Source organism: Melospiza melodia, chromosome 1, assembly GCF_035770615.1.
Source record: "Melospiza melodia melodia isolate bMelMel2 chromosome 1, bMelMel2.pri, whole genome shotgun sequence".
In the NCBI taxonomy this organism is placed as follows: domain Eukaryota; kingdom Metazoa; phylum Chordata; class Aves; order Passeriformes; family Passerellidae; genus Melospiza; species Melospiza melodia.
The window spans coordinates 154,751,878-154,778,242 of NC_086194.1; positions in this window are offsets into that span (position 1 = coordinate 154,751,878).

Genomic DNA, 26,365 nt, shown 5'->3' on the forward strand with positions numbered 1-26,365 from the left:
TCTCTAGAATAAGTAAATTCTGATGCAGAATTACATCAAAAACCTCCCGGAAGTAAATTAGTTCTGCCGTATCATTACTCTCTAAAACCAGGAAAAGCCAGTAGTTCACAAGAGCAGAAAGGTAGAAATGATTATATACCACTTTCAAAAAATGTGTGGTTCACCCTATCCCTTTATTCTTTTAAATCTATAGCTTTATTATCATCTCTAAAACTTGTTTCAAAGACTTTTTTAATTACTGTAATCAGAGTTCTGAGCCTGCAGTTTATTTGGAATATATCTTCCTGTTTCTTGAGCATAAGCATCACATTCCTGTTTGTCAGGTCGTATAGTGTTAAGGCCTATTGACAAATTAAAGTTTTGTGTAACGTGGACTGGCAACTCCCTCACTAATCCAGAAAAGCAGCTATCTGCCTCAGAGCAAAGTCTGCTCTAATGATGTCTGCCTACTGTGCCGTAAAATTTCTCACAGTCAACTACAGGAAAGTATTAATTCAGTTTTGGACTTGGATTTAGATGATACCTAACTCTCTTGCCTTCCTATTCCATCAACAATGTATAAATTCTGCATGGCACTTCTCTTAGTTCTGCTTTACATGTTTTCATTTCCCTTTCAAGATCAAATCAACTTAAGTTTTGACCATTTCACCTCAGCCCTTTACTTTTTAACTTCACAATATTACTTGCTGATAAATGTCAAGCTGTTTCCAAGATGTCTATTCAGTTTGCTATGGAAACCATTCCTAGAAGGCTAGGATGAAAATTATGTATGATTTAAACCTTGTATTTGAATAATTGCTGGGCCTTGTACACATTTTTGACCTGTAGTCCTTCTGACTTCATGGAATACCTTTTTTAATTCAGCAGATTAAGAATTGGAATTTAGTATCCTAAATTCTAGTCCCATAATCCACAGTAACACTTTTTCAGTCAAATCTTCCTGGTTTAGCAACCACTGTCTGCATATGCTTCCCATAATTTAGCAAGTTTGTTCTGACAAAAATCAGGGCACTCTCTAATCTCAGGATTAGTGACCAAGCGGTAGAGATGAAATTCCTTTTTTACTCCAAGATCTTTCTGAAGAGGAATTTATGTATATATTGCACCATTTGAATACTCCAATCTATCTCCATGATAGTTTTGCATTCTTTAAAATAACCCATATGCATCTCTCTTTTTTTCTCACCCCACCACACCCTCTGATTTCCCATCTGAAGCCATTTCAGATTTACTGGTTGCACACTGAACATTTCATTCTGTGCTGTTGGAAGTTTCTCTAAGGCAGGACAACTTGGAAAACTTACATTTCCACAGTCTTTACACTATATATGTGAGATATTCATGTTGTTCTCTGCTCCTTTTCTTTCATTTTAATTTGGAGGGAACTTATCCTTCTATTTAGGGCAGAGTGGCTCAAGACACTGTGCTTTGTCTGTTGTGTGGAGCTTGCCCATTTGTCTTTTATTTCCTCATTTTCCTCAATCTCAATGGAAGGTCAGTTGTCCTGCTAAAAGACAATGAACTCTGGTCATGGAAAGAGCAGCAGTCACACACACAGATAATGTAAAAATAGTTTAGGCCAAAGGAGTAACTGAAACGGGTAGGAAACTAAATAGGACCTCATGTTGACCAAGATGAGGAAGAGGGAGTTGCATAGAAGTAAAGGATGAATTAGGGAGACCTATTTCTGTAAATAGGAAAGCTGACATTTCTGTAAAACTATTTGCAATGGGATTTGTTGTATATCCTTACAATTAAGACTATTGCTGTTAATTAAGATTAATTAAAATAATTAAGGTTATTGCATTTTCCTGCTTCCTGAACTAAAGGAATTCAGACTTTAGATGTTCTCATCTAGGTCCTGAAGGGTACTAGCAAGATCAATTTTGTTTTAGATCTCAGTTAAACATGCATACACAGTATGCATGCATTAACATCACATTCTATCCCCAATCCTAAAAATTCATTTGGTTGCTGCTCATTGGTGGGTCCTGTGGAAGCAAAAGATTTTCCATCACTAATAGAACTCATCCCTGGTCAATTTGTTTCTGGAGGAGTGGTATCAGCATAAATTGCTGCTTTTTTTCACTGTCCAGGTTGATGCATATCTGGAAGTATCTTGTTGCAGCTGAAGTAATTCTAGGTCTTGAAAGTGACACAAGAATTCGTTTAGAGAGGCCAGGCTGCATAAAACTCCAAAGCACGTTGTGGTATAAATATCTTGCAGATTTTAACTGGCTACTTGTAAATAAAAGAAACTATCAATTTTGAAAAGAGATGGAGTTCAAGTTCACCTTAATGCTGCATTGGCATCAGATTGGCCATGAAGGAGTGGAGAGCTGTCTCATATGATGGAGCTATTTGTGCACATCGAGTCGTCACGTGCCACTGCTTCCACAGCAGCGTCTGTGAGAACTTCAGCCCATGAAAATCCTCTTTATGCATGTTAGAGAAATTTGTTCCTGCCTTTAGAAAATTTATTGATAAAATGTCCATTTTTATAAAATGTGTTAAGTGGTACCTGAAGACAGGGCTTTATTTTAGATGACATTGTTAATGCGATAGTTGAAAAAAGAAATTTAAAGAACAGAATTTAAATGTTAAGTAGGTCCTTCTATGACAAAAAATGTGCATGCTTGACCTTCAATGGGCTTTTAAAGCTGACTGAGTGCAAAAAAATCTGAAAACTCTCTCAAGACTAGTTTATTTACATTTTCCACTTTATATTCTGAAAGAAATTTAAATAATGAAGGGGATTAAAGTTAAGGATATGAACACACATGACATTAGTATTCTGACATCTTTATTTTCTAAATATTCCGAGCAATTAAAAAAAAAAGGAGAATTTAATTGACTTTGGGTACATTTTTCACTAAAAGCTGAAAAAGTATTTGCATCCCCCTGCAAACTATATTTCTGCAGTGCCACTTATTTTGATAAAACATAATCAAAATAAAATATAACAATATTCTGGACAGAATGTGTCATAAACCACAAAACAGAGGTTTTAAAGGTAAAATCATAAAGGAGGAAGGAACTCAGTATTTGAGAGGAATAGCAAAAAATCAATTCCCTGACCAAAGATGAGAGTTAGAGAGACAGAAGTAGAAGTATCTTGGATTTAGACAGCAAGATATTATAAGCAGGGATAATAAAATTGAAAATGTGCTGAAAAGAATGAATGTCTGAATAAGGGAAGATTCATACAGTCAACATAGGAAGAAGAGGTCATCAAGATATGGAATAGGGTAACCTACATAAAAGAGAACCTCATCAGAGCCTCTTGAAGACAGGAAAGCTGCATTGCCCAAGAAGTTGATCATCGTAGGTGTCCTCTGTGGGCTTCATATTCGCCTTGAAGGAGACCATGAAAGATAGATGCGTGGTTTATTTTCAGTTAATTTATTGTAAAAATAAAAGAGGCTTTAGTGAATGCATTTTCATGTGGTGGCTAAACAGATCTGCTATGCCTCTATGTATTGAACATCTAGTTGAATGTACATTTCATTAGAGAGGAATCCAGGGACTGCTGCTGAAGAATCTATTGGATATAGACAATGAGCTAGCAAAAGACCCTCAGTAACTTGGCTCTAAAATCTCAATTCTTCACCAACACTAAAAGAGCTGTATCTAACAGTATCTATTATTAATGGATGTGGTTAGTTAATGTTCTGAATAAATAAAGGCTTTTCTAGCTGTATCAGCATTGAACATTGCTAGGCAGAACTTTATCAGCAAATCACTGTTCTGAAAAACAAAAAGGGGAAGGAAGAATGGGTTCCAAAAAATCACAGATTTGTTTCCTATGGAAAACACTTTTGGTCAGGTAAAAGACCTTTCCAATTTTTCTTTTACTGTTTCACTGCAGCATTTTTCAAACAAATGATTTTGGTTGGTCTCAGAAACAAAAAATATCATTATTCACACAACTCTGTGTGCAGTTGTCATCAAATATGCTTTATTTTACAGTGCATATTCCCCATTAGTCAGTCAGCCTATGAATACCCCAGCTTTATTCACGCAGCAATAACTCCAAGCACCAATCAACAATTCCTGGCCAAGTCTAGCTCCATTTGGCAAAGGATGGCCTGAAGTCAGCATGATTCATGCTTTTGTGCCCACATAGTTCTACAAAAGTAACACATGACACCCAGAGAAAAATTTTGATATCATGAGGAGATCCTCAGAAATATATCAGCAACAGTGGTGGCAACAAACAAAAATAAAGAACTTTTTCTCTGATTCCTAAGAGTTTAACAATGATCTATGACATGATAGAGATGGAAAATTCCAGTCTTAGTTTTGTAAGACAGTTTTCTTAAAAGTGCTTTTGTTTCTTCTTGGAAAACTGTCTCTTTTAGCAGAACTAAAGCAGTGGTTTAGAACTGCAGGAGTGACCACGCACATCTTCCATGTTTGAAAAGTTTAACAGTTACCAAATAACAATATCAAGAAAATACTATACTAGCCTTTTTGAAAATTCAGTATTTATTTTTTTCTTTACAATAAAACCACAAAAATACAAAGAATTCTGAAATTGCTTTTAAAATAGTGTCTACATTCAATTCTATTCTTTATTTATTTCAGGCTCATCACTGTACTCTAAAATTTCAACACCCTGATAACTCATTCATTTGATAAGGATAGTTTTTACCTTAGTGTGGTACCAATTCAGAAGACACGAGAAACATGGTGGAATTTGTCATAAAGAGACAGCTTTGTTAATGGGTGAATCAAAATATGCAGAAGGGCATTACCAAATGAATTTGCAATATCATTATTATAAGAAATATGATTTCTCCATAAATACAGAACCTTTCTTCTACTCTCTGAAAAGATTCAGATAGGAGAAAGATAGCACACATGATTTATATCAGTGGGATGAGGTAAATCCACAAATATGGTTCTATAATTATAAATAATTGCTTACCTACAGTAACCAGAGTCCATGATTTCAGCGTAATCCTCATTTTTAATATTTTTGTATAGGGGGTTCTTCACTCAATCACAATTCATTTATTGGCAGCAGTGACTGCTGCACAAGAACTTGTTGAAATCAACCTTTATCTGTAAACACAACTAAATTATAATTGCATATTTATTGTGGCCAGTCTCTTTTTGACACTTTCATGGATGGTGAAAAAGGGAAATAACACTTAAAGACCTGAAACCTTATTCCCACTGTGTCCACTTTTAAAGGCAGAAAAATTTGCTGAAATATGCGTTAAGCACATGCTGTTTATCAGGGGCTCAGGTAAGGGTTCGACAGCCAAATGTTTAAGGCACTAGACATACTTTCAGTCTGTTTCAAAAGTCTAGTAACTTGAAATCATTTTGCATAATATTTTGTCCAATACCTGCCATACCATCATTTCTTCTGCAGCTACCCTTTACATAAGACCAAAATAACATATTTCATGTGTAAGAATGCTTGACTGTTGCCTGATATTTTAGCATTTGGAGGAGTTGCTTATGATGACAAACATCTCTTTAAACCTTTTAACACTGGGCACACCAAACTTCAGAATAAAAGTGCAACAACTGATATCAGGAAACAACTTCCATCAGATTCTCAAGGCTTTGCATACCGATGGTGGTATTGCAATTACATGGTAGGATAGTTCACTGCATTCACAGCTGTAGCTTTATTTTTGCAGCTATATGAGAGATTCATATAGCTAAAAAGGTCCCCAACATGTAGATAGCAAACTGTTGAAGTTCAGCTGCCTCTTATTATATATTTTAAACTTTGACTATTACCACATCACCTTTGATATATTTTTATTTTCAATAAAACCAAGTTACTTTTGGTTTTATATTTTATTAAATTTTTATCAGATCACTTTAATGGCACTCTATCTCCCCATAAAATCCTGAAGAAATTAAAGCTGTACTGAAGATAAATAAGTGAAAGCCCTTACAAGAAAGATAATACTTAAAAGCAATGCAGATTTATTCAATATTTCAAAAATTAGGACCATAGGAATTCAAGTAGATTTTTCAGTATAACCAGAGTATAATTTATGGGCTCAAATTAACATTCCTCCTACTACGATTTTATTGTAAAAGAAAATGCAAAGGAATATCAGAAAAACTTTCACTCAGAAAAATGATGCCAACTGTCAATTACTGATTGGGTTTTGCACAGATAGAGGCAATTTGTACTTGGACTGCCTTTACAAAGATGGCTGTAATTATTCAGTTAAATAAATACTCTGTACAACAGAAAAAGTAACTTTAAACCACGATTCCTTGAGATACTGTTGAGGCAGATGTCTGACAGTAACTGTAATTGTGACGCACAGACAGGGCTAGTACTAGACTTCAAAATACCACACCCATGGTTCCTCATTATTCTTTCAGCAAGAGGAATCTTCAGGACAAAATATTGAAACAAAAAAAGCATCCAATTCATTCAGTGGGATGCGGAGAAGATCAGATAGTTTGGAATTAATTTGTGTTATGTTTTTGTTTCATGAACACCCAAGTTCACCTGTAGAAGGACTCTACTTTCCAAGCTACCCTGGGGAATTTGTGGAGCTGTTCCCTGAAGTTCTAACACAAGGCTGTTTGCTCAGTCTAACTTGGCTGACAAGACAAACTCTGTATTAGCACATCACACCTCAGCTTTGTGATAGATGAAATATCCAAACCAAACCCCTGAAATTCAGAAGGCACAGGTGACAGCTGCTGACAAGGGACAAAGCAGCTCAACTCCATTAAATCTGAAGGAGCCACGCTGCTTTATTCTATCTCAAGATTTTGCTAGAATGTGTTATATACTTCAGTTGCTCTGAAAGAGTTATCTGTGATAGCAGAAGTTTTGCTTAAGTAAAATAAATTGTAAAATGATTTTACTACCTCAGTTCCAGACAATATTTACTGAATTTCTTGACCACTCCAAAGCCCACAGAAGTATCTAGTAAAATAGGTCTTAAATGTATCTCATTCTCAATTTATATACAAAAAATAAAGATGAATGCTTGCTGTCTCTTTTCTCTGAAGTATGTGGTTGGACGGAAAACAAGGTTTCCATCTTACGAAAAATGTCAGAGTTCTGTGGTTTGTGTTCAGTTCCTGATGTGAACAAAAGCGGCTTTCAAGAGTTTTAGGAGAGATGTCCAATTTCAGAGGGGCTGATACTCACAGCATGCATGAAATTTTAGTTTCTAATCCATGCCCGAGGAACAAGGGACTTAATGCTTTATTTTCTATATCCTAAGTGAAAGCACTTAGCAACAATTTTCTCCAGGGCAATTTGTCTGTGGACTTTTGCTCACAAAATCTATCTTTTCAGACAGTCTTAAGCTGACATCAGGATAACTTTGTGGAATTTGCTAGTGTGAAGGAATATGGTTTTTTACAACACATTCTTTTTCTTTTTTTTTAAGGGTATTTCACCTCAAACACCAATTTTGAGCCCTAATAGTGGTAGAATCCCAGCTCCCACATAGTTCCAGCCTGCCACAGGTGGCTTCAGGAATAAGTGATGGTGCCAGGGACCTGAGACACTATTCTTCAGAGAACAGGGATTCCCATTTCAAATTGGAATAGCACCTATGCTCAGAGCCTGAAACTGTTAATGGCTAAAAGAAGGGGAACAGGCCAGATGCTACCTCCCTGAGGGATTCAGGTACTGTTAAAGTAAGACCCCTTATTTTCATAACATTGTCTTGAACAGTGTGGTAACATCAAAATAAAGTTGGTAAGTAATTTTGTATCACTGAATCAGTGTTACATCTGTGAAAAAAATTCAGGCAAAAAAAATTGAGAAACCTGGCAACAAGCTCACTATAGCAGATAATACTGACAGGGAACTCTTGGCTTAACTTGCAATGTCCCAAGAGAGCATTTGAGAATCAAAGTTAATCTGGGTTTCTCCAGAAATTTTAAGAGCTTTCCAGTTTTAAGGCGATTTAATAATTTTTGTCAGGAATACCCAGTTGTCAATAGGTAGTATGCTTTTTCCCCACAAACCAGAATACATGAAAAAGTTTTAAAAGAAATTATCAGTCTGATGATGTACATCACTTGAAAAAGAATCTTCCATGGATATTTAAGCTTCAATTATTTAAATTTTAAAAACATGAAACAAAACAAAACAAAACAAACCATCAAAACCAACCAAACAAACAAAACCCGACAAAAAACTCCAAACCTATAAAGAATGGTTATGGAAAAGTCAAGACCCAAACTACTGGTGCATTTTAGGCTTTGGCTAAGGATTTGTAGGAGACTTCAAATGGATATCTATTTACATTATGAATCTCAGTGAGAGGGCAAGAATAGGGCTTTAATGACCAAATTTGGGTGACACTCACTATTTTGCAGGAGATTTACTCTTAGGTGTCTTCCACCAGGACCGAGGAGCATTTTGATCAGTCAGTTGGGGGATAGCTCTGTGGAAAACATTTCAGCCTTGCACATGGGAAGTGCTTAGTTTATATACTGAGTCCTTTCTATCTTTAATGTGACATCTGATTTTAATGCCACCATTTGACAAGCAGTGCAGTCATAGTTTACCAAAAATACTAGATACATCTTTACTGGATTTTTTTTTTCTTAAATCTTGACAAATAATTTGCTGTGCAACAGGACTCTTCTGAATTTCCCCAAAGGACAAATTACATCCATTTATCATCCCTCAGTCGCAGATTTCCAGCTGCCTGGAGTCATCGGGAATAAAAAGCTTCCTTTAGTACCTCCAGTGGACAGGTCAGAGTGCAAAGGAAGGGAACAACATTCATCACCAATTTAGTCCAGGAGGGGGGGATTAACTGCATTAGAGAATAAAAACTGACAACTAACTCACCAAAGAGTAGAGCATGTCTGCTTCTACTGCTGCTACTTTACAAGTTGACCTTCACCCCAGCACTTTTCATAGCTGCAGGTTTGACAGATGAGCAATAATGAGAGTCCAGATAGTGCACAGAACAGACTGCAGCTTGAGCTGCACAAAAGCCAGTCATCACAGAGCACTTGCCTGGCAACTCTCAAAGCATGTTGCACTTTCAGTCCTTTGATCATCTTTTTTTTTTAAACGGAGCAAGCAGAGTAAGGCTGGGACGGTTTCAAAAGGATTATCTGTGGTATGCTTCACTCTTCCCTTTTTTCCTCACTTCCCTTTCCTCACTATTTCTCTTCATGAGGCAGACTGCATATATTAAACTTTGATAAATGACAAATAAATCCTGCTGTTCAAAGAATGGCCATAGAGGTAATTTCACTTCCACAGCCATATTAAACTGTCTGTCAGTTAATTTATCAGAAAAATTTCATGAGAAATTATTTACAACTGCATACATATGCACACACCAGCACAATAAAGCCACATACACCTAATTAGACAAAAGACATTGCTGTAATGTCTATTCTAGTTTATTTCCACACACTGTAGAGATTTGACCCTCCTGTCACCTTTCTAGTATTTAGAGATCTACACCACATTTGCACATATTGGAGAGGAAATATTCATGTTGCACATGACTGCTTTACTTTCTTTGGCAGACTGAACATGTTCACTTATCTTTTTTAAACGGTGGCATCATTTTAGTGCTGGATTCATTCTATGTAGTAGTTTACATTTTGAAGCAGTGTGCAAACTTTAATCCTCACAGTGTCCTCATGAGAGCTGAGAGGGAATGTTATCTCTGGTTTTCAGACAGAGAAGCAGAGCTTTCATGCCTACTCGAATCAAGCTGTAGCGACTCAGTAAATTACTGTCCATTGGCTGAAATATGGAAATAATGTGAACCCCCTTGAGCCCCTCTTATAATTGCTTAAATCTCAATTAAAGAAATCTAAATCAATGTACTGTTACTTTAGATAAGTAACAGAAAGTGCAGAACCTTCCTGCAATTGCAGACATCCAGCTGTCATTATGTGATCCCATGCGTGCATACTCGAGGAATGAAATATGCAAACAGTTTTCAACAGCAGTATCCAGCTGCTGGGAAAAATCTATCCTAAACTGCTGGACTTTGCCTTGGAAATTCCGAATATCTGAATCCTTCATGTCTATTTTGTTGCAAGTATGCTCTTGAAGAGAGATGGCAACAAAATTTTGTAGGCTTCTAGTATCTTCAGCCACTGCATCAACTTGAATGTTTAATAGATACAGAGTGATCCATCTTTTTCTAGTACTATAAAATTAATTATTAATAAAGAGAGAATCAGAGCTAACCTCTTGATTTAGTATTTCATTGCAAAACATCTGCAGGTGTTCTGTCTGATAACAAAGAGACAAAAGGCATGATTTCTAGTTGTCTGCAGATAAATGAGTAAAAATTTTAAAAGTACAATTGAGAATTCTTTACCATTTTTTTCTGTGAAGAGGAAAATAAAGCCTCTCCATGAAATTATTTTATAACAAACACAGCTACTTTAAAGTCGCTGGTAAAAGGCTGGACAATTTTATTTCTGGAAATGACAACAAAGTGCCAATTTACCCTCTAAATAGTGATTTGTTACAAAAAGGAAAAAAAAAAAGTGACATTCTGGTTTACAGAATTTTGTATATAAAACTGTATTTTTATATTGTAGCGTCTTGAGCCCATGGGCCTATCCATACATAATTTTCACAGTAGGGCATTGCCATTCCCTCTAATATGTGATATATAAAAACAATAATGATTAAATGAGGCAGGGTGGTATAATGATTATATCTTACAAATATATCATAAAACAAGCAACTAAATACCATTAATTGTAAAGTGAAAAGAGGGTGAGGAAATCTGTCCTGACTACGTCTGCAATTATGTTTATCAGAGTACAAGGGACAGAATGAGATTTAAATTCTGACTTGCAGAAAAATATGAAATTAACTGATCTGTATTTATAAACATGCAAAACACACATAGAGGATAAAATGCACTGCATATATTTTACAGTCTAATAAATAAAGACATAGGGGAGCCAGGCATTCCTTTGCCATAAAAGACATTGAGGATGGATGTCACAAGGCATTTGTAGAACACCATGTAAGAGGCAGAACATTTTTATACAACTGAAAATTAAATGCCATCTAAAAGGACAGGACAGCCCTACAGCAAATTGACCCTTAGACAACTGCTACCAAAACATTCCAGTTGATGAAATCAAGCCAACATTAGAGTCAGCAAAGCAGCCAGACACAGAACTCACCAGATCTTGTCCTTTTTTTCTGTTGTTTTTTTTTGTCAAGGTTACTTTCAAGGAAATGTATGCAATACAAATAGGAATAATAAAATAGATAATAATTTTATGAAAGAGAATCAGATGCAAACAGAAGGGACTGTCATGGAACACACCAGAACATTAAAGACACACATTAAGACATGAATTAAAGTAGCAGGAAAAACTGTCAAAAAATTGTATTAACAATCAAATAAGATTCTTAGTAGGGTTTAAAACAGTAAGAATGTTATTTTTATGGGTTTTGTGCTGTTGCATTGAGGTTTCTTTGGGGTTATTTTCAGTATTAGACAACTAAAGGATAATATAAAATCTGAATTTACATAAAACAGATTGTACAAGACATCCAATAATTTTCTGGGATTGTTTTTTTACAAAATGATTGGATTTTTTAAATTTAGATCAGGAATTGTGATAAACATGATAAATTTGGATTTCACGAAGATGCTTTGAATGGGTCAATATTAGAAATTATTGGTTCATATAGACAAGATGAGGCTTTGCTGTAAAACTGCTTAGTATGAAATAACCTACTTATTGGTCTTTCAGGAGTGACCTGTACACAAAGGATTAGGAAGTACTACAGGAATGACATAACATGAAGGAGAATAAGGATGTCATAGAAGGCAGAAAGAAAATTCTTCAAGAAAATTGATGGAGAAAGAAGGAATCCAGATAACAAAATTTGCAAATACATGCATTTAGTAATTAAGACTTTCTGTTAAAAACAGAATCCATTTGTTGGAAGAGGCACAAGAGGAAATCTTGTCATACTTGTTAATATCATAAGTCTGCAGAAAAACCCCAAAACCAAGTGTGATTGTAAAATGAATAAAACTTATCTGTAAGGTGACTCTGTGGTAGACAGATTGAAGATTTAGTACCATTTGAGAGGACGCTGAGATAATTCAGAATTCTTAATTTAAACTTTGATAATCCATGAAGAGACTCCATTGCTTCATTCATTAAATGGGCTAAAGGGGTAAAGAATTTTAACATGTCTGTTGGCAGATTGTGGAAACAATTACCTATGAGAACACTAAAGATATTTACATATTCCTGAGTTCAAGGAAGCATATGTTAGCTTTCTGTGTAAAGCATGGTGGGTGGATGTGAGTCAATTTCAGTCAGATGATTTGGTCAGCTTCAATTCCCCCTGTGTTTACTAACACAGACTTCAAGTTTCTGACTACATATTGCTCTTTCCACAGAGCTCCTGCTTCATTCAGGACACACAGCAAATAGTGGAATGGAATGAGCAATTACAACATTAAAAATGATTCTATCCTCAGTGAAGATGCATTACCATGTATTATTTACAGCTCATCCTTTGAGCTTCTGCACTAAATACAAAACTGTTCACATACACCTAGGGTTCTCCATTGTGTATTAAGTCAAAAAAATATTCCACAAAGATCACTCAATTTTTTATAAGACCCTATCAATGAATTTCATGCATTTCAGAGGTTAAGTTGAAAGGAAATAAGAAACTCCTATCAAGTACTTGAGAAAATGCTGGAGTTTGCATCCAGATCCCAAAATACAACTATAACAGCAAAACTTCCTGCTTTGTGGGTTACACATCCCAGATTTCTAACAAAGAAAACAATATTCCTCTGTCTAATGACCTTAGTTATTATAAGTCTATGATTCATTCCATACCACAGTCTCTGTTCTTCTTGAATGAGGCAAACTGCTGTGAAAGATTACTGAGTGATTATCTGTTAAAAAACTACAATACATACACAGAAGATGGTTGTAAAAAAAAAATTTTGAACCAAAAATCTTGTTCCACCATTTCCTAACTTGATTGTTTCCTACAGAAATCCAATAGTCCCAAATATTTGTATAATTTATCTGAATCTTAACGAGTTCAGGTAAGCATTTTTTGCTTTCCCTGGAGTTAAAGGAAAATTTCCTTACAGAATGGTTTTATATTAGCATTATATTTAAAATTTTTTTGTTACTCATGTCTACTTTGAAGTATGAGCAAATATTTGAATTCAAGGTAATGACTGGGCCACACATCCAATAGAATATGTGTTAAGAGTACTTTGTTATTTGCTAACACTCGAAGACTCTACTGATCCTTGGAGGTGAAAACTCATTTCCATGGGGAAACTAGCAGAGGCCTGAGTATTAATGATCACTAAGGTTTAGAGCTACATAATCTTATTAGTAAAGACATAAAATTCAGATACAGTTTTTCTTCCAGCTATACCTAATTAATATTATACATGAATGATAAATAAATTGGACTGACTAATATTTTTATCAAAGCTGTTTCTCTGTGTATAGCTGGTTTTACCATACAGTTTTTTCCCCAAAAACCTCTGGTTTCAGTTTTTGTGGAAAATGTAAGGATTTTTTTCTGTGGAATGAATTAATATAGGACAGCTTATTATTTGGATTCCACAATACAATGCATCAATTAGGTAAGTCTTACATTTAGTTTTCACTTGGAGTTCATTATAAAAATACTGTTATTTGCTATTGATGAATAGAGAAAAGCATAGTACTGCCTTTGTAGAGGAGTTGAGGGACAAAGTTTATTGAATGGAAGCTGCTGATAGACATTAGTGCTTTTTTGTGAAGTTTTCACAACCCAGTAAGAGTTTGCATCGTCTGAATAATTTACAGAAAAATGGTCCACTGAGAAATGTCATACTTTGCATGTTTTGGTACAGTTAGGAAAAGGCATCCATACACATGTTCATTACCTCCACTGAAATTGTCTGTGAGTGATTCTCCTACTGCCTAGATTTGTTTCATCACTAAACAGTTCAAATGCCCTAAGGATGTCTGGAAACAGCAGGATAGATGTGTAACAGAGTTTATCATGTAGAAAAAGGGACTCTTGACACGCCTGCATTCAAAGAGGGCATCCCTTCCACTGAGAAAAAGCACTTGTTCAGGTAGAATGAATTAGCTGCTATTGCAAGCACAGTAGCCCTAGGAATTTGTCTGAGGACAATCACACAAATAAATGCAGATTTAAGTGATGTGGTTTTTGGACTGGGTTGAACTTCTCATACAGGACATAGAAGGAGAGAATTGTCCACCCCCTTCAACTCTATCTCTCCTTTCCTTACTAGTTTACACATCACTGGTGATTTCCAGATTTCAGTTAAGATCCAGCTACAATTTTGAAGGAAAAAAAAGGTACCTTACACTCTCTGGCTGCTACCCAGCTCTTGACCTCACCCTTATATTCCTTCTCATATTTCTGCGCATCCCATTGTAATTTCTCTCAAAACTCAAGTTACATGTACATTTTATTAAAATAATGATCCTTTCTTTGAATTAACTTTAAGAAATCAGCCTAATCATAAGTCTGCAGAGAATTCAAGAACAAAAACAAAAATCTCAAACAATTGAACAATGTGTATTTCTAACCATAAAGCCTGTTGTTAAGTAACAAAACCCAAGCTTTTGCCTTTTTCATGGAAATATATTGTTGGTCTCATAGTCATTACCATTTTTAAAGAGAACAAAAAGGGATCCCTTGTAAATGAATACTATGTAGCAGTGGAAAATGGAAGTGAAAAATGCATAAATCGTTTTAGTAAACTAATAGAAAATAAAAGGAATAATAGATATTACTAAAGTGAAAGACAAAATTTAAGGTATGGTAAATAGAGTTGTTGTCCCTTCATGATAAAGAGAGGAGACCTGAACAGCAGAGAGGAGGAATTCAAATTACAGCAATCTAATAAAAAACTCAGTGACTCAGTCTGCAATGTTTGATGAAGATGAGAAATTACTAAGCAAAATGTTTAAAAGCTTAGTAAAAGCAGTACACTTTGAAATTGCCCAATCTTGCTACATCCTAGGAGGGTAAAGTAGAAAACTGATTATTCTTCCATTAAAGTCATGCTGCTTCAGGATGAAAATCAAATCCTAAGTTACATTAGAGAAGAGCAAAAACATTTGAGGAAAAGATGATTTTGATTCATATAACAAACCCTGAGTCTGGGAAACTCTGGCAAAGTCTGGGAGAGTGTGTTAAATTCAAAGACACCAGTATTCTACTGTAGAAAAACTGGTTTTTTAGCTAATGGAAGAGTATTTTCTGTGGGAAATTCAGAATTTACCCAGGTCAGTACAATTTTGCGATTAGACAATCTCTTGTCATTAAGTAAGCCAATACCTTTGTCGTTTGCAATGAGAGTCCCTGAAATCACAGACTTAATTTAATTTATTAGGATTTTCTTCCTTTCAGATCCCTGAGTAATAAGTATATCGCTAAATACTCTTGAAACTGCAGCATTAATAATTTCCTATAAGTATTTGCAAAGACTGGGATTGATTTAACGTAGAAAAACCTACATTTCTTAATTTATCTTAAGTGCAAGGGAGCTGACTTCTTCCTGCACAGTAAAGGCACCTTACTTTAAAAGTCTTGGAAGTACTTTTGGCCATCTGCATTACATTGTAACACTGCATTACAATCTTCCTTCAGGAACTGAAGAGGAATGAATTGCTTGGTTTTGCTTAGCACATTGTTTTCATGCTTAGGCAATTTGATACATACATTAAAGTTTATGTCATGGGAGGCAGTTATTTAAAATCTCATTAGAAATACTTTGATGTTTCAGCAACACATTTAGAAATATAGGGTTGTATCAATAAATATTCATTTTAACAGGGAAGAATAGACTTGAGATTCTAACTGGCCCTTGTAAGTAGAAATATGGGCTAAAGAGCTTATAGAAAATCAGTGCTGTGTTTGCAAAAGTGATCTTTAAAGTCACAGGACTATTTCTAGACATCATAGTCTCATTTTGCTGACAAAAAGAAACTATGTTTCAAAGTTGAGCCTTCAGAGAACAAAAAAAATTTCATGAAGTTGTGTTCCCCAAACAGTTTTGGCTTAGAAATGTCCAGGTCCAGCTGCCAAGTGGTGATCTGTCATTTCCTTTAAGCAGGCCTGTTTTTAGAGTTTCTATCTCTGAAACATATTGAAGTCTGCTCAGCTCTGTTGTTTACCTGATCTCCTGTGTTTCTAAGAATTCAGTATCCTCCAACATATCTCAAGTCACATTTGGCTAGGCAGATCTTCCAATAAACAGCAAAAGGGATGTGACATACTTCTCATGGGCCCTCATAGACCGCTCCTGAGGGCCCATGAGAGTATGTCACGTCCCTTTTGCAGTTTCCAGAGGGGGGAGCAGAGTGAGGCAGTGATTTAGTATATTTGCATCAAAGTAGGTGTGAAGCATTGATTGGAAGCCAGCTATGGTGTAAGTATTTAAATCACAAGTGGTTTGTGGTATCCTGCTTTCTTCTCCCCCAAGAGTCGAGGGTAAGTTGTGTGCTAACCCAGTCACCCAATGGATTTGGCAGAGAGGTGAGTGTAACTAGCATTTACATCTCAGCTGTTATTTCTGAGTGCTTTTTGCAGCCAGACTAGAGGACATTTCACCTCAGCCTGAGGGGACACCAAACTAAGCCCAAGAAGATCTGATCATCTCAATTGTGTGGAGACTATGGAATTGAACTCAGAATTCAGAATATACCTGATCAACAAGAAACTGGATGAGATCATTTCCTTGGGGACACTGTCACCCTTCACTGCTGCAGCTTGACATGCTTCGGCTCAGTGACCTATAGATTTATTTATAACAATTCATTGCTGCTTATCTCTGTCCAAAATACATATGTAGTGGTAGAGGAGAAATTATTGTCTGCAACATTTCAAAGAACTCTTTGTTCCTGAATTAACTATGAAGATACCTCTTTTGTGGTATTGAGTCTTTCCTTTTCCTTGTCCATGCATCCTCACTCAGCTGTCCAAGAGAATTCACAGGTAAATATTGAAGCATCTACAACCCCAACTGAGACTGAACTTTTACAAAATCTGCATATTGCCACATTAAGCAAAGTGCACACAAAGACTGGCACTTCCACTGACTTGCCTTCAGCTGATAGGACCTATTGTCAGAAACTCCTGCCCCTTAGGCTAGTCTCCACCTGGATCTCCAGAATGGCTCCTCTTTTTTAGCCAAAAGATGTCAAAAGCGTGCTCCTTACATTTTCAGGACTTCACACCATGTGTTTGAAACATAGAGATTTCATTGAATTATTGTGACAGCTTTAATATCTGTCTTCTGAAAATTCAGTGAAGAGCTGATGTGAAAACCCAATAGAATGTTACCAAAAGCCAGGCAGAGAGAAATAATTTTCGTCACATGGTTGCAAAGAGCAATTTTTCATTTCTATGGGCTATTAAACAGTTAGGATTCATGTCTGCATAACAAGGAAGGGATATAGCATCAGATAGAACACCTTGCAAAAATGCCATCTGACTTGAGCCTGCACAGATCTTGCATTTTATAAATTATTTTCTGAATACTGAAATTGTAAAACGAAGCAACTTCGCTTCTTCTCACACATAAGTCACCTCCTTTGGATGAGAAGCAGTACTTTCCATGGGAAAGGAGTTCATAAAGGCAGGGAAATTTTGGAACCAAAATACGATTGTGTGCATCCAGGCTGATTGGTTCAGGTTCTCTATTTAACTAAGGAAGCCTCCAGGCAGGAAATGGATAAAATTAGTCAGTGGTAAGTGTTATGCTCAGAAGCTCTGAGATATCTAGCTCCCTACTGGGATCTAAAAAGAAGGACAATTTGTGTCAGTGTGACTTGGAAATTACTGTCAAACCTGCACCTGGTGGTCAGGTTATGAGAAAATGGGACTTCAGAGAGGTAAGCTATCTCCTAAGGAAGTAGATTTTCATTCAGTTAATATTATTAATTCTATTTAGATTGTGTTAAATCAGCATTTTTCCACAACAATTCTTCTAGTCAGAGAACTTCAAAACAGCAAGACAAACAGAGACTGTAATTTCAGCTTTAAGTATTTTTCTGAGGGTCTTGTTAGAGCATCAGGGAAACAAATATTAAACAGGTAAAAAGATGGGTTTGAAAATTAACATGTGGGAGTAAAATAAAACTAAAACCCTAAATCTATGGTAGTCAGATTTTATTTTATTTAGCCTGTAGTCTTATTGATTAGCATTATTGAGGGATGGAGCTTCACAGAACAGGAATTCACAGATTTTGTAGGTAGAAAGCAGATAAGAGACATGAAGAAAAAACATGTTTTCTGATGGATGTTTTTTCCACACCCCAGTTTTCACTTGCTACAGTACAAAAAAACAGGCTGCACAAGGTTATATGGAAATAAATGTCAGTTTCATTCATATCAAATGGGAATAGGAAGGAAAATTCCCTGAAAGTGAAAAAATTAGCATCCGCATTTATAGCAAAATATTTAAGAGAACAAAACAAGGAGAGGTCTTGATTTGCAAAGGCTGTACTCACAGGTGTTTTATCAAGAAGATTATTTTGCAGCAAATCCCTCCTGTATCAAGATGTTTATGTCCTTGACATGATTTCTTGCAATAATCGCGTATGTTTAGTCAAACAGAAAGGTGAAAGTTAAGCTACAGCTTCTGAATCTGTTGTTTTTACACAGTGAAAAACCCATCTAAGGAATTTAAGAGTAGAAGACTCAAAGAATTGCTACTAGGTTGAAGTAAAATGTTAAATGCTGCTCTTTTTTGAGCCACAAAATCTTGTGTGTCTGCTCTTATGAGCTGATAGAGTATTGTTGCACATCCTAAGTACATCACAGTGATGTGGAAAGCTATCTTGCTGTTCAAATGCCTTTAAACAAACCTCAAAACATATTTGAAACAAACATTAAAAACCCCTTAGACGATCCTCAGATGCATGCTGCAGAATTACAGCTTCACTTCAGCACATCATCTCAATTATTTTGATATGTTTTCCACTTTCTGGACTTAAGCTGGATACTGGGAAAGTTTTATGGGAACCAAGAAAGAAACAAAATGGGAAGCAGGAGAGATGTGTTATGTCAGAATATTTCTAAGCAACACTTCTCTTTTCTTCTTGTATCAAGTGTTTCCATGTTAAATGCAGGCTCAGAGGGGCTCTCTCAAATGAATGCAAGTGTTGTCAAATGGACAAATGGTATAAACTGAATTCCATCAGTCAATTACAATCTTCTTTGTAAATCCAGATTCCCACACATAGGTCTAAATATGTGTCCCTGGACAGTTTTCTATGTAGGTGAATTTCTTCAGGTTTCCTTAGGAATGTTTCTTCAGTGGAAATTCTGAAGAAAACTAATAAAAAGGCACCATCAATTCATTTGAACTTCCAAATATAAACCATCCTGGGCTATTCTTTATTAAATCCTCTTGATTTCTATACTCCCCAAGAAAAAAAGAACACAGCTAATGGACATGTTAGTCTTTAAGCATGTGTACTTCATTTTCAGCCCCTGGGACAGGTGTGCATCCAGACCACTTGCAGGCTACCTATTCAAGGTATCTCTATTCCACTCATTTGGGTATATCAGATTCCTTGCTTGCATGCAAATCCATAATGTCAGAGTAATCCTTCCTCATACTGCATCTTATGGGACCCCACAGTCATCAGCTACCTTCTAGCTTAGCTGAGTAAAGAGAGAAATGTTTTGATAGGGAAAGGGTTCTAATTGAAATTTGTCAATATTTTGAGACTCAAACAATTACTAAATATATCACCGTTTACTTTAAAATAAAGTACACTGAAATCCCCAAATATGTACCTCCAACATTAGTAAATATTCTCATCAGGTTTATAATGTAAATATTTGATTTAAAATAGCAATGACTGCTGAAAACCTATCCAGACCAGGGATGTTATTTTTGCTGTCATTACAAAGAACTATATGGCAAAAATATCCAACAGAAAAAAGATATTTTTTGAAATTTAGGAAGCAAAATGCTGAGATATATGCTTCTTTACTTATGCTCTGTTATTCAGCTTATTTTCTTTACAAATTTTGTCCTTCAGTTAAATTCTCTTCCCTTCAGGTTGAGTCATCTTAATGTCCTTTACTACTTTTTTCTCCCCTCTTCTTCTCTCCAGTGATTTTTTTTCTACCAGCTTCTTTTTGCTCATTCAGTTGTGTTCCTTGAAGAGCAACCCCTTCTTTTCCAAGCCTTAGCCTTCCTCTTCTCATTTCTTTCCCTCCCTCTGAAAAAATCTCTGTTATTAATGCTATTCATACCATGGTAGGCTGAGAAATTGTTGCATCAGGCAACTGCCTTTACCATTTCTTTCATGTTGTTTTAACTTTCCTTGTCTGTCCCTAGCTGTGATGGAATGAGAGAACAGAAACCAGATCTGCGAAGGGGTTATGAGAAGAAGATGAATCCTGTTCAGCACAGCAGTCACTAAGCACCGTTGTCGAAGAGTGAAGAAATTGCAGAGAAACCCATTGCTTCTTGCCTAACAGCCTTATTTCCACACAAGTTTTCAAGCAGGCCTCAGAGACACCCTAATGACAGAAAAAGAAGGGTAAAGATTCCTTAGAATATAAAATCTGTGCTACACCCACTGATAAAGCCAAAGCCCTTTGAAGCTCATCCTTTCATTACTGGCTTGCAATTTGGTACTTCTCCTTCTGATGATGCTTAAAAGCTTGTTTAGATTCCCAGCTACAGCCACAGTAAAAGTTATTTTGCTTCTCCCTACAAAGCTTGCCCCTGCCATTATCTCACTCTGGTTTTGTTTTGCTATTCCAGACTGCAACAGTTAAAGATATAAAATCACTGTAACCTCTTGGACCTTGAAAGAACAGCAGATTTGGAAAATACTAACTACATGCTAGTGCACTGAAGGATCACTGAGGCAATTTGGAGGTGTAGTAGCTCTCATTTAGGTGCAGTTCATGCAGTCACTTCCAGAGAGTGCAAGCACAACCCATCTCTGTGTAAAACACACTTTTAGTAATGTTACAGGCATAAGGGACAGCCCATGAGGGTCTCTTTTAGATGTGCAGAATGAGGAAGAAGTGAGCATACGTTAAAGTACATATTAGAAGGTGAGAAATTAAAAAAAAAAAAAACAATCAGAAATGCTAAGATTTCTGAGAAAGAACTGGGAAGGAAAGTCAGGGTTCAGTAACAAATTTAACTTTTTTCTGGCATATGCTATAACTATTCCTGCAATAGGTGTGATCTCACAAAATTACAAGGCCCTTATAATAAGCAAAACAAATTAGACAAATAAGGAAAAAAATACAATGTTATAAGAAACATTTTAGTCTGTTTACTCGGTAGTACAGTTTGAAAGAAAAATTGTATAGTTTTTAGGCTGATTTGTATAAAATACAAAAATTTCATAAAGATGATAAGACTTTATAATTTGGGACTGTCACTTCTAACCATTCACTTTTATTGTTGCAGGAATGCATGAATTTTTAGAAGAATAAACTGACAAAGTGTTACAGGAAATAAATTAGTGAGGTTCCTTTTTTAACAGATTACTTTGTGAAATGTAAATTTGACAAATAGACCATTGTAAGGCTCTTACAATGAACTGGAAAAATCAGGCACATAAAAGACACTTTTTATTTGTAGCTGAAACCCCAGCATCTGCCCAATTATCTTTAGGAGAAAATTTGAAAAGAATAAAGCATCTCAGAATGCGCAAGCAGACTCAGTAGCTGTGTGATTCATAATGCATCTCAGCAAACTGTTGTTTGCTACACATGTGTCAGGGGTTAATATTCCTGTCGCTTTCAAGAAACTATTTTTGTATCATTTATTCTTTTCTGCTATCACAGATCCCAAGAATTTCAGTTAAAGATTATGAATCTCTGCTGGGTGCACACAAAACTGCTTCTGGTTCATGAGAAGAAAGTCAAGGATGCTGCCAAGGGAAGACAAAGATGCCTTAAACAGAAGCATTCAAGGCGGTAAGCGGTAGGGCACAGCGCTCCGAAGCATCTTTGTCATCAACCGTTTCTGCAAAACTCAGTCATGGCAAATTTAACTCAGGCATGAGAGGAAGGTTACATGGTACCAGCGTGAGATCTTTTAAAGCATGAAGGGCACTGGGAGAGAAACCAGAAAGGCTTGGGTTGAAAATCAGAGAAAAGAGTGACAGAAGATGTTACACACACAGGAGTTATTCTCTCACGATCTCACCCTGGAAGAAGGAGTAATGCTCAAGGGGAAAAAAGATTGTATAAATCTTTAAAACAAAGACAAGTAATTTCTGATTTAGTAAATAAGTGGGAACTTCAGGAGGCAGAGAAAAGGGGTCATGTGCTTAGAGTAATAGATCAGCAAAAATTTTTACACAACTGTATTCTAGGAAAATCAGTAAAAAATGTTGTAAGGGTGTTGCCTAATAACATAAGGAAAAGAAAAACCTTGCAACAGATTTAAAGTTGTAAGAGATAAAATCAAGGCCTAAATGAAAGATTTCCGGTACAAAAAATATGGCATTGCACATGTGTGCCACAGGATTTCTATTATTTTTATAAGGTTAATTAATTAGTATATCTAGCCAGTACCTCCAATAGGAAATAAGTTATCCCAGTTATCCATCCCTGGGTCAGCCCTTGGAGCTGGTCCAGGAGATTTTTGCCCTATTTTCTTGTTATGTTTCTAAAGTTCTTGTGGAAAATAAGATATCCTTGTCAGGAATTCTCTTCTTAAGCGTAAGAATAAACAGAATTTCAAGAATGTGTTAGCAACAGTTTGCTAAACTATGAGAGAGGGCAGGAAAGTACTGGAAGTTACACAAATATCTATTAAAAATCTTCAGGGCTACAACTACATGAAATATAAAAAGCTAAAAAATCTTTCGGCATCAAGGAGAATGAATAAAAAAGATGTTCCAGTCTTTTAAATACAAGGACAATAAACTTTTTTGGGGAAAGTTTTCATTGAAGAAATTGATGGTATCACCTGTTAGATGAATTATGCACAAAAGTCCGCCAGACTTGAAAACAATTTGGACATGAGAAACTAAACAAAGTGTCTAGATGACAGGCTTAGAGAAAGCCAGGATAAACAAGTTTTTTCACAGGGATGGAGAAAGAATTCAGTGACAAAGCTGGACAGCAGAGGAAGATTATGAAGATAAAGGGACCATCATTCATCATCCATTCTTGTTCTACAAGTCACATAACAAAAACCTGTGCCAATAAAATAGTGTCCAATTTTGCAAATATCTAGCTCAGGTCAGATGAGCTACTTGTAAAAATTTATTTGCCCTAAACCAAATAAATATGGCAAGACAATGCTCAGAACATAAATATCTATTTGTAAATAAAATACAATTTCATTTATATACAAGCACAAAATTCCATCTGAAGCAAATTCAATCCCTGTTAAATTTCAATTATTCTTACTCCCCTGAAATAGAAGCTAAACAACATTGCTAAGTGAAATCTTACATTCAAGGTGAAAACACTGCAACCATAATTGTTGTATGACCCGAGGTCACATAATATAGTCCTTTCAAGTACTTCATGGATGGAATGATCTTAGAGAGCAAAGTTCAATTATACACTTACCAGATGTTTTAACAGACTTTCACTGCTTAAAACCAAATTATAAACAGACCATTTTAATTCTCAAGGCTGAAAAACATTAACTTTTGAAATCTAACAAATCTTAATTCTGTTGATGAATATGTGGTTGGCATTCCAGTTTCTTAAGGTATTTGAGTGTTCAAGTCTCCTTTTCAGAATGGGGAAAAATAGCCATATTATATATATATGTGAAATTTTATATAATTATACATGCACACACATATATGCATCTACATGTGACACATATGCATATACATTATATCCATACACAGCATAGATATGAAGACCAAAAAATTCTTATAAACTATATATATATTTCTGTGATCATAGTAATGGAGCATTTTAAATCACTTCTTTACTAAACAGTTTAAATGTGAAGTTTACATATATAGCTGCTAAATAAATTTAAAAAGCCAGTTATTCACTACTTAAGGTGAAGTATTTGATGGTAAGTTTACAAAGCACTAAAAGATGCTATGAAAAGAAAATCTGTCAACCATGTTGAACATGATGTGACACATTTACACATGTATAAAGTTATACTTCATCCCAGGAGATACTAATTGAAAATGTAAACCCCTGAAACTGCAGTGAGTTGCGAGAAAGTTCTGAGAGACAAAAAGTGTCACCCTACACACTCTGAGAAATAACCATAGTCTAGTCTGTGTGATTATAGAGTCTGTCTGATTTATAATGAAGTTTTTAATAGTCCTTATTACCAATATGAAGGCAGTGACTGCAGTAAAAGTGGGTTAAAGGCAGAACTGTCATGAGTGCAAGGTTACGGCTGTGCTGGGCCAAGGCATGATGGGCATTTGCACATTAGGTGTGAGAACAGAGTGAGTCAGAGCTGCCTCACTCAAGGCTTAGAAACAACCCTGCACAGTGCATTTCTTTTCCACTTGTCATTATACACAGGAAAGAAAGATTGCCAAGTTTCTAGTCCAAGACTCCGACCAACAACAATGAAAAGAATGAAACTACTGTGTGCCTGGTCACTATGTGATGCAGTTTCACAAAGTCGACTGTGATGGTCAGTGCCTGTCTGCACCTCTAGAGCATTCCCAGGCCTTTAGATTTTCCTTCTTTTTGCCATACACAGCATGATCTGCTGCTGTGAACCCCTTGGTCCCATCGCGTGCTGAATTGGTGAGCACAGAGAAGGTGCCCTTGCTGGGGCTCTGGGTGGGCTCCGCCATCTCCATCACCTCAGCTGCTGGGAAGAGCAGGACACAATGGAAGGCATCTTTTGGGCAACAGGATTTGAAGCAAGTACTTCTGTAATGTTATTTTTGTATCTTGATATACTTGCAAGATATGAAACCAACTATCTTTAGTCCAGTTTTTCAATTAAGTGGATTTAAATCCTAAAATTCTTTTTGAGGAGGACTTACAAATCTGCATTTGGAACTGACTTCTGAAAATTTCAATGCTTATGCTTATCTCTTTTTTGAGTCCAGATTTCTACCACCTTCACAAAGCATTTTCTCATAATAACAGAGTAACAGTGGCAGGAAGAATAACATGGGAGAAAGTGGTGACATTTGCTTTCAGTTTATTTTCACTCAGTGGTGAGAAAACCTCTGAATTTTACAGGCTTTGCTAATAAAAAAGTGGTTTTTTTCTATTGGCAAGGCCTGTAAAATAAACCATGATGCTGCATTTTTAAATCTCTGAATCTCAAAAAAACCCAAACCCTGTTAATATTGCAAGACAGAAATGAAAGGTGCAGGTGTCCTTCTTTGTATCATCAGCATCCTGAGTTACCTGGTTGTCATTAAGTGTACTCCTGCTCTGGTGATGCTCTGTGCATTTCTGTGTCAGCGTATGTCAGCAAGGAAAGAGTCTCTATTTTTAAAGTAATCCAAGTTTTAAGTATCAAAGCAGAGCAGGAGAGCCCTAATACCTTACATCTTTAAAATTATTATTTATACTCTCCACTTACATAAAATATCTATGATAATATATGAGACAAGAAATGAAAAACAGAAGTTTCTTTTCCATGGGGTTATTTTAATAATGTTTAACAATAGCTGATCTGCAATGGGCCTTGTGTTCCAGCATTTCTTGCAGGCCCTTTGATGTAAGAATGAAGCGAAGAGAGTGAAGTTTAAGAGAATGAGGTGTCAGTAGGCTAAAAGTCGCTCCTCTTCCTTGTCCTTATTAGGAGCTCCTAGTCTATATTTACCTCTATAATTTAAGAACTCATCACAGTTAAAAGGGCGAATTCAGATTTCTTATCTTTATCTATGAATATCTTGTCTATTAACTTCTTACCTTCATTGTTTAAAGGAGAAATTTTAGTAAGCAAAGATGTGGGACAACAAGCTTTACTAAAAATTTTAAAATTAAAAAACCACTAGATAACTGTTTTTTTCAAGTAACAATTAAGTAGTTTTAACTCAGTCACAAAAGAAAAGATATTATTTCTACAGTCTGCTCTTTTTAAAATTTCTTCTTTAAAAGAATATTAATTTCAGCATTTTTTATCAATTCTATGAACTTATTTAATATCTAAACATTTATATTATTTGCTTGATATTCTCTATACATATATATGATATAAATATGTAATAATAAATATAATAATAAATTATAAACAATAAATGATAAATTTCTCTGAAATATAGAAAGAGAAATATATAAAAAATTATATATTTGTTATATATAACAAATAGAGAAGAAAGAGAGAGAAATAAATAACCAGAGAAATATATAACAAGTAATATTTGATGTGTATAATATTATGTATGATTTATACATATCCCTAGATAATTAACCACTGAT